The sequence below is a fragment of the Zalophus californianus genome, chromosome 5 (genome assembly GCF_009762305.2).
Source record: "Zalophus californianus isolate mZalCal1 chromosome 5, mZalCal1.pri.v2, whole genome shotgun sequence".
In the NCBI taxonomy this organism is placed as follows: domain Eukaryota; kingdom Metazoa; phylum Chordata; class Mammalia; order Carnivora; family Otariidae; genus Zalophus; species Zalophus californianus.
Window position 1 is genome coordinate 8,189,055 of NC_045599.1, and position 8,652 is coordinate 8,197,706.

Here is an 8,652-nt window from a genome sequence, read left to right on the forward strand (position 1 = left end):
GCCATGGGTCACCACCCTGCCTGGTATTACCAGTATTGTAGAATAAGCCATATCCAAAGTCTTGCTTCTGCAGAGCTGTCTTCAATGCCAGGATCTACATCTTTGACCTGGGGTGGAAGAAGACAGAAGTGGATGTGTTCCCACTATGTGGCCACAGGGTGTCAGATGAATATGAGCAGCTCTCTTCTGAAGCCCTGGAGGCTGTCTGTATTTGTGCCAACAAGAACATGGTGAAAAGCTGTGGCAGAGATGATCTTCACATCCAAGTGCAGCTTCACCCCTTCCATGTCATCCGTATCAACAAAATGTGTTCTGTGCTGGGACTGACAAGCTCCAGACGTATATGCGGGGTGCCTTTAGAAAGACCCAGGGCACAGTGGACAGTGTCCACATTAACCATGTCATGATGTCCATCTGTAGGAAGCTGCAGAACAAGGTGCCTGTGACTGAGGCCTACACAGGGCCAAGTTCAAGTTCCCTGGCTTCCAGAAAATCCACATTTCCAAGACGTGAGGCTTTACTAAGTTTAATGCAGACAAACTTGAAAACATGGTGGCTGAAAAATAGCTCATCACATATGGCTGTGGGGTCAAATACATCTCTAATTGTGGCCCCTGGACAAATGGTGAGCTCTGCACTCATAACAACCTTGGCACTGCCCCTTCCTTATTCATGTGCTCCAATAACTCCTACTTCCTGTCCAAAAAAAAATCTATTTTTTTATAGACAAAATTGTCTATTAAAGACAAAATGTCTTTATTGGTCTGTTCAAAATTTTTTATTTCTTCCTGATTCAGTTTTGGTAGGTTGTACATTTCCAGAAATATATCTATGTATTCCAAGTTATGTACTTTCCTGGCAAAGAATTGTTCATGGTAATCTCTTATGATTATATGTATTTATATAAAGTCAGTTTTAATGTCTCCTCTTTAATTTCCAATTTTATTTGAGTTTCCCCCCCTTTTTTTTCTTAGCCTAGCTTATCTTTTTGAAGAACCAGCTCTTACTCTTACTTATACTTTTCATTGTCTCTATGCTCTCTATTTCATTTATTTCTGTTATGAGATTTATTATTTCTTTCCTTCTGCTAACTTTGGGCATAATTTTTTCTTGCTTTTCAAGTTACTTGAGATGTAAAGTTAGTCATTGTTATTTTATTTGAGATCTAATTTTTAATATATGCATTAATTGCAATAAACTTTCCTCTCAAAACTAACCACTTTATCATTATATAATGATCTTTGTCTTTCGTTGCCATTTTTTACTTGAAGTCTGTTTTGTATGGCTATCCATGCTGTACTTTTCTTTTGTGGTCTTCATACACTTATTTTCTTTTTTTTTAAGTTCAAATCTCTTTTTTTATTATTATGTTATGTTAATCACCATACATTACATCATTAATTTTTGATGTAGTGTTCCATGATTCACCGTTTGTGCATAACACCCAGTGCTCCACTCAGAATGTGCCCTCTTTAATACCCATCACCAGGCTAACCCATCTCTGCACACCCTCCCCTCTAGAACCCTCAGTTTGTTTCTAAGAGTCCATAGTCTCTCATGGATCCTCTCCCCCTCCGATTTCCCCCTGTTCATTCTTCCCCTCCTGATATTTTCTTCTTCATTTTTTTCTTTTTGACATATAATGTATTATTGCTTCAGAGGTACAGATCTCTGATTCAACAGTCTTGCACAATTCACAGTGCTCACCATAGCACATACCCTCCCCAATGTCTATCACCCAGCCACCCCATCCCTCCCACCCCCCACCACTACAGAAACCCTCAGTTTTTTTCCTGAGATTAAGAATTCCTCATATCAGTGAGGTCATATGATACAAGTCTTTCTCTGATTGACTTATTTCGCTCAGCATAATACTGTCCAGTTCCATCCACGTCATTGCAAAGGGCAAGATTTAATTCCTTTTGATGGCTGCATAATATTCCATTGTATACATATACGACTTCTTCTATATCCATTCATCTGTTTTTGGACATCTTGGCTTTTTCCACAGTTTGGCTATTGTGGACATTGCTGCTATAAACATTGGGGTGCACATACCCTTTCAAACCCCTCCATTTGTATCTTTGGGGTAAATACCCAGTAGTGAAATTGCTGGATCAGAGAGTAGCTCTATTTTCAACTTTTTGAAGAACCTCACACTGTTTTCCAGAGTGGCTGCACCAGCTTGCATTCCCACCAACAGTGTAAGAGGGTTCCCCTTTCTCCACATCCCCGCCAACATCTGTCATTTCCTGACTTGTTAATTTTAGTCATTCTGACTGGTGTGAAGTGATATCTCGTTGAAGTTTTCATTTGGATTTCCCTGATGCTGAGTGATGTTGAGCACTTTTTCATGTATCTGTTGGCCATTTGGATGTCTTCTTTGGAAAAATGTCCGTTCATGTCTTCTGCCCATTTCTTGATTGGATCATTTGTTCTTTGGGTGTTGAGTTTAAGAAGTTCTTTATAGATTTTGGATACTAGCCCTTTATCTGATATGTTATTTGCAAATATCTTCTACCATTCTCTCAGTTGTCTTTTGGTTTTCTTGACTGTTTCTTTTGTTGTGCAAAAGCTTTTTGTCTTGATGAGGTCCCAATAGTTCATTTTTCCCTTGCTTCCCTTGCCTTTGGCGATGTTTCTAGGAAGAAGTTACTGTGGCTGAGGTCTAAGAGTTTGCTGCCTGTGTTCTCCTTTAGGATATTGATGGACTCCTATCTCACATTTAGATCTTTCAACCATTTTGACACTATTCTTGTGGGTGGTGTAAGGAAATGGTCCAGTTTCATTCTTCTGCGTGGCTGTCCAATTTTCCCAACACCATTTGTTGAAGAGACTTGTCTTTTTTCCATTGGATATTCTTTCTTGCTTTGTCAAAAATTAGTTGACCATAGAGTTAAGGGTCCATTTCGGGGCTCTCTATTCTGTTCCACTGATCTATGTGTCTGTTTTTGTGCCAGTACCATACTGTCTTGATGATGACAGTTTTGTAATACAGCTGGAAGTCAAGAATTATGATGCCACCAGCTTTGCTTTTCTTTTTCAACATTCCTCTGGCTATTCGGGGTCTTTTCTGGTTCCATGCAAATTTAGGATTATTTGTTCCATTTCTTTGAAATAAGTTGATGGTATTTTGATGGGGATTGTATTGAATGTGTAGATTGCTCTAGATGGCATGGACATCTTCACAATATTTGTACTTGCAATCCATGAGCATGGAACGTTTTTCCATTTCCTTGTGTCTTCCTCAATTTCTTTCATGAGTATTTTATAGTTTTCTGAGTATGGATTCTTTGCCTCTTCGGTTAGATTTATTCCTGGGTATCTTATGGTTTTGGGTGCAATTGTAAATGGGATCGACTCCTTGATTTGTCTCTCTTCTGTCTTGTTGTTGGTGTATAGGAATGCCACTGATTTCTGTGTGTTGATTTTATATCCTGCCACTTTATTGAATTCCTGTATGAGTTCTAGCAGTTTTGGGGTGGAGTCTTTGGGTTTTCCACATAAAGTATCATATCATCTGCAAACAGTGAGAGTTTGACTTCTTCATTGCCAATTTGGATGCCTTTTATTTCTTTTTGTTGTCTGATTGCTGTGGCTAGGACTTCTAATACTATGTTGAATAACAGTGGTGATAGTGGACATCCCTGCCGTGTTCCTGACCTTAGGGGGAAGATCTCAGTATTTCCCCATTGAGATTGATATTCGTTGTGGATTTTTCATAGATGGCTTTTATGATATTGAGGGGTGTACCCTCTATCCCTATACTCTGAAGAGTTTTGATCAGGAAAGGATGCTGTACTTTGTCAAATGCTTTTTTCTGCATCTATTGAGAGGATCATATGATTCTTGTTCTTTCTTTTATTAATGTATTATATCACATTGATTTGCGGATGTTGAATCAACCTTGCAGCCCAGGGTTAAATCCCACTTGTTCGTGGTGAATAATCCTTTTAATGTACTGTTGGATCCTATTGGCTAGTATTTTGGTGAGAATTTTTGCATCTGTGTTCATCAAGGATATTGGTCTGTAATTATCCTCTTTGATGGGGTCTTTTTCTGGTTTGGGGATCAAGGTAATGATGGCCTCATAAAGCGAGTTCATAAGTTTTCCTTCCATTTCTATTTTTTGGAACAGTTTCAGGAGAATAGGTATTAATTCTTCTTTAAATGTTTGGTAGAATTCCCCTGGAAAGCCATCTGGCCCTGGGCTTTTGTTTGTTGGGAGATTTCTGATGATTGCTTCAATTTCCTTAGTGGTTATAGGTCTGTTCAGGTTTTCTATTTCTTCCTGGTTCAGTTTTTGTAGTTGATGCACCTCTAGAAATGCATTCGTTTCTTCCAGATTATCTTATTTGATGCATATAGTCGCTCATAATATGTTCTTATAATTGTATTTTTTACTGTTGGTTGTGATCTCTCTTCTTTCATTCATGATTTTGTTGATTTGGGTCATTTCTCTTATCTTTTTCATAATTCTGACCAGGGGTTTATCAATCTTATTAATTCTTTCAAAGAACCAGCTCTGAGGTTCTTTGATCTGTTCTACCATTCTTTTGGTTCTATGTCATTGATTTCTGCTCTGATCTTTACTATTTCTCTTCTCCTGCTGGGTTTAGGCTTTATTTGCTCTTCTTTCTCCAGCTCCTTAAGTGTAGGGTTAGGTTGTGTATTTGAGACCTTTCTTGTTTCTTGAGCAAAGCTTGTATTGCCATATACTTTCCTCTTAGGACTGCCTTTGCTGTATCCCAAAGATTTTGAACAGTTGTGTTTTAATTTTTATTGGTTTCCATGAATTTTTTTACTTCTTTAATTTCCTGGTTGACCCATTCATTCTTTAGTAGAATGCTCTTTAGCTTCCATATATTTGAGTTCTTTCCGACTTTCCTCTTGTGATTGAGGTCTAATTTCAAAGCATTGTGGTCTGAAAATATGCAGGGATTGATCCCAATCTTTTGGTACCATTTGAAACCTGATTTGCGACCTAATATGTGATCTCTTCTGGAGAATGTTCCATGGGCACTAGAGAAGAATGTGTATTCTGTGGCTTTGGGTTGGAATGTTTTGAATATATCTGTGAAGTCCATTTGGTCCAGTGTATCATTTAAAGTCTTTATTTCCTTGTTGATCTTTTGCTTAGATGATCTGTCCATTTCAGTGAGGGGGGTGTTAAAGTCCCCTGCTACTATTGTATTGTTGTTGATGTGTTTCTGTGCTTTTGTTATTAATTGCCTTATTTAATCGGCTGCTCCCATGTTAGGGGCATCGATATTTATAATTTTTAGATCTTCTTGTTGGATAGACCCTTTAAGTAGGATATAGTGTCCTTCCTCATCTCTTAATACAGTTTTTGGTTTAAAATCTAATTTGTCTGATGTAAGGATTGCTACTCCAGCTTTCTTTTGGTGTCCATTAGCATGGTACATAGTTGTCCACACCCTCACTTTCAATCTGGGGGTGCCTTTGGGTCTAAAATGAGTCTCTTGCAGGCAGCACATTGATGGATCTTGTTTTTATCCAATCTGATTGCCTGCATCTTCTGACTGAAGCATTTAGCCCATTTACATTCAGGGTAACTAATGACAGATATGAATTTAGTGGCATTGTATTGCCTGTAAGGTGACTGTTAATGTATATTGTCTGTGTTCCTTTCTGATCTATGTTGCTTTTAGGCTCTCTCTTTGGTTAGAGGACCCCTTTTACTATTTCTTGTAGGGCTGGTTTTGTATTTGCAAATTCCTTTAGTTTTTGTTTTTCTGGAAGGTTTTATCTCTCCTTCTATTTTCAATGGCAGCCTAGCTGGATATATTATTCTTGGCTGCATATTTTTCTCATTTAGTGCTCTGAAGATATCATGCCAGTCCTTTCTGGCCTGCCAGGTCTCTGTGGATAGGTTTGTTGCCAATCTAATGTTTCTACCATTGTACGTTACAGATCTCTTCTCCTGAGCTTCTTTCTGGATTTTCTCTTTGTCTCTGAGACTCTAAATTTTTACTATTAGATGTCGGGGTGTTGACCTATTTTTATTGATTTTGAGAGGGATTCTCTGTGCCTCCTGGATTTTGATGCTTCTTTCTTTCTCCAAATTAAGGAAGTTCACTCCTATATTTTGCTCCAATATACCTTCTGCCCGTCTCTCTCTTTCTTCTTCTGAGATCCCAATTATTCTAATGTTGTTTCGTCTTATGGTATCGCTTATGTCTTGAATTCTCCCCTCGTGATCCAGTAGTTGTTTATCTCTCTTTTTCTCAGCTTCTTTATTTTCCATCATTTGGTCTTCTATATCACTAATTCTTTCTTTTGCCTCATTTATTCTAGCAGTTAGAGCCCCCAGTTTTTATTGTACCTCATTAATAGTCTTTTTGATTTTGACTTGGTTAGATTTTATTTCTTTTATTTCTCCAGAAAGGGTTTCTCTAGTAACTTCCATCTTTTTTTCAAGTCCAGCTAGTATCTTTAAAATCACAATTCTTAAGTATAGTTCCAACATCTTACTAATGTCTGTATTGAGTAGGTCCCTGGCAGTCAGTACTGCCTCTTGTTCTTTTAGCTTAGGTGATTTTTTTCCATCTTGTCATTTTGTCCAGGGTAGAATAGATGATTGAGAGAACAAAATGCTAAGAGGGTAACAATGTCCCTAGAAAATGTTCTCTACACAAATCAGAAATGACCTGAAACCAGGGGAAAAGAAAGGGAAAGAAAGAAAAAAGAAAAAGAAAAAAAAGGAAAAAGAAAATGATAAAAACAAACAAAAACAGAAGAAAACAAAAAAAATAATATGATCAAATATGATCAGGCTGCTGCATAGATCGGTTCCACACACTAGATTTTGTGTGTATTTTGGTCTGTAGAAGAAAGTGTCTCCCAAAATTTTAAAGAAAGAAAAACTTATATATGTACAAAAATAAGGGTTGATACAATGAAAGGATGGAATATGATTGTAAAGATGAAAATTACAAAAGATTTTATAAAAGGAATTGATAAGTTAAGAAGTTGTTTGAATAAAGAACAAAGAGGATTTAAAAAAAAATTAAAAAAGGAGAGAATGTGGTCAGGCAGGAGAGTAGAACAATGCCACACAATAGAGTTTTAGGGTATATTTTGATCTGTTAGAAGAAAGTGTATCTCAAAATTTTAAAAAGAGAACAACTTATATATACATATGTATATATATATATATATATATATATATATATATATATATATATATATGCCAAAAATAGGGTAACTACTATGAAGGGATAGAATATGACTCTTTAAATGAAAAATAAAAATGTTTTTTTTAAAAAAGGGATTGATAAGATGTTGGTTGAAAAAGGGAAAAAGAAAAATTCAAAAAGCCATGAAATCTATGTGCAGTATTCCCCTAGTGCTGGAATTTTTCCGTTCTCATTGATCAGTAAACTTGTTCTTGGCTCTCTGTTCTTGCTGATCTTCTGGGCGAGGGACCTGTTGCAGGGGTTCCCAAATGCCTTTCCTGGAGGTGGAATTGCCCCGCCCTTGCTGGTCAGGTCTAAGGAATCTGCTCGAGTTTACTCTTGGGAGCTTTTGCTCCCTGCAAGCTTTCAGTACAACTTTGGAGGACGAGAGTGTAAATGGCAGCCTCCCAATCTCCACCCTAGAGGAGCCGTGAACTCAGGGCCCCACTCCCCAGTGCGCCGCCAGAGAAAAGCAGTCAATCACTCCCGACTCCCCGGTCTCTGGCCACACTCCATGCTCACCCGGCCTGTGACCAAGCATTTCTTATCTCTGGCACAGGACCCTGTGTGGAGTCTCCAAACCCAGCAGATCCCTGTGGTGCACTCCTGCGCTGCTCCTCTGGGTGAGGAAGGGGAGTCTCCCCAGATATGACACTTGTGGGTCCCTGCTGGAAGAGCAGGGGACCAACTGTGCCGCGGATCACAGTTTATGGCAACTCTGAGCTGAGAGCCCATGCCTTGGTTCCGTCTCTGCAGCTGGCTTCCCTGCTCTGATACCTGGGAGCTCTGCCGCACTCAGGCACACTCGGGCTTTCGGTGACCCCGAGGGTCCTAAGACCACACTGTTCCAGCGAGAGTTCCACCCCCTACTTAGCCACTGGAGCAATGTCCCTCAGAGGAGCCGACTTCTAAAAGTTCCAATTTTGTGCTCCGCGGCTCTATCACTTGCCAGAAGTGGCCGACAGAGGCCCCCGGAATATCACCTAAGATTCACTTCTCCATACACCTTACCTTCCAGAAAGTGGTCGCTTTTCTGTTCAGAGATTTGCTGCTATTCTTCTCTTCGGTCTCCTGTTGAGTTCGTAGGTGTTCAGAATGGTTTGATCCCTATCCACCTGAATTCCTGGGACCAGATGAAATACAGGTCTCCTACTCCTCCGCCATCTTTCTCTGCCCCTCTCATACACTTATTTTCTCCTCTATTTGCTTGAAATGTCATCTTCCATCTTTTTACTTTTAGCCTATGTATGTCTTTGTAGCTGAAATATGTCTCCTGTGGGCAGCATATAGTTTTTTTTTTCCTCAGCCATTCTGTGCTTTGTGATTAGAGAGTTTAATACATTTACAATTTACACAATTATTAATATGTACTACAACTATTACTACTACCATTTTTCTTTTGTCTTATGCTCATTTTTTGGTCCCCATTGTTTCTTTTTCTCTCTTTACCTTT

General features: G+C 38.8%; 1 pseudogene; it reads left to right on the forward strand.

Annotated features, from left to right (window-relative positions):
* Positions 1 to 644, forward strand: LOC113929685 (annotated as a pseudogene).
* The last annotated feature ends 8,008 nt before the right edge of the window (positions 645 to 8,652 follow it).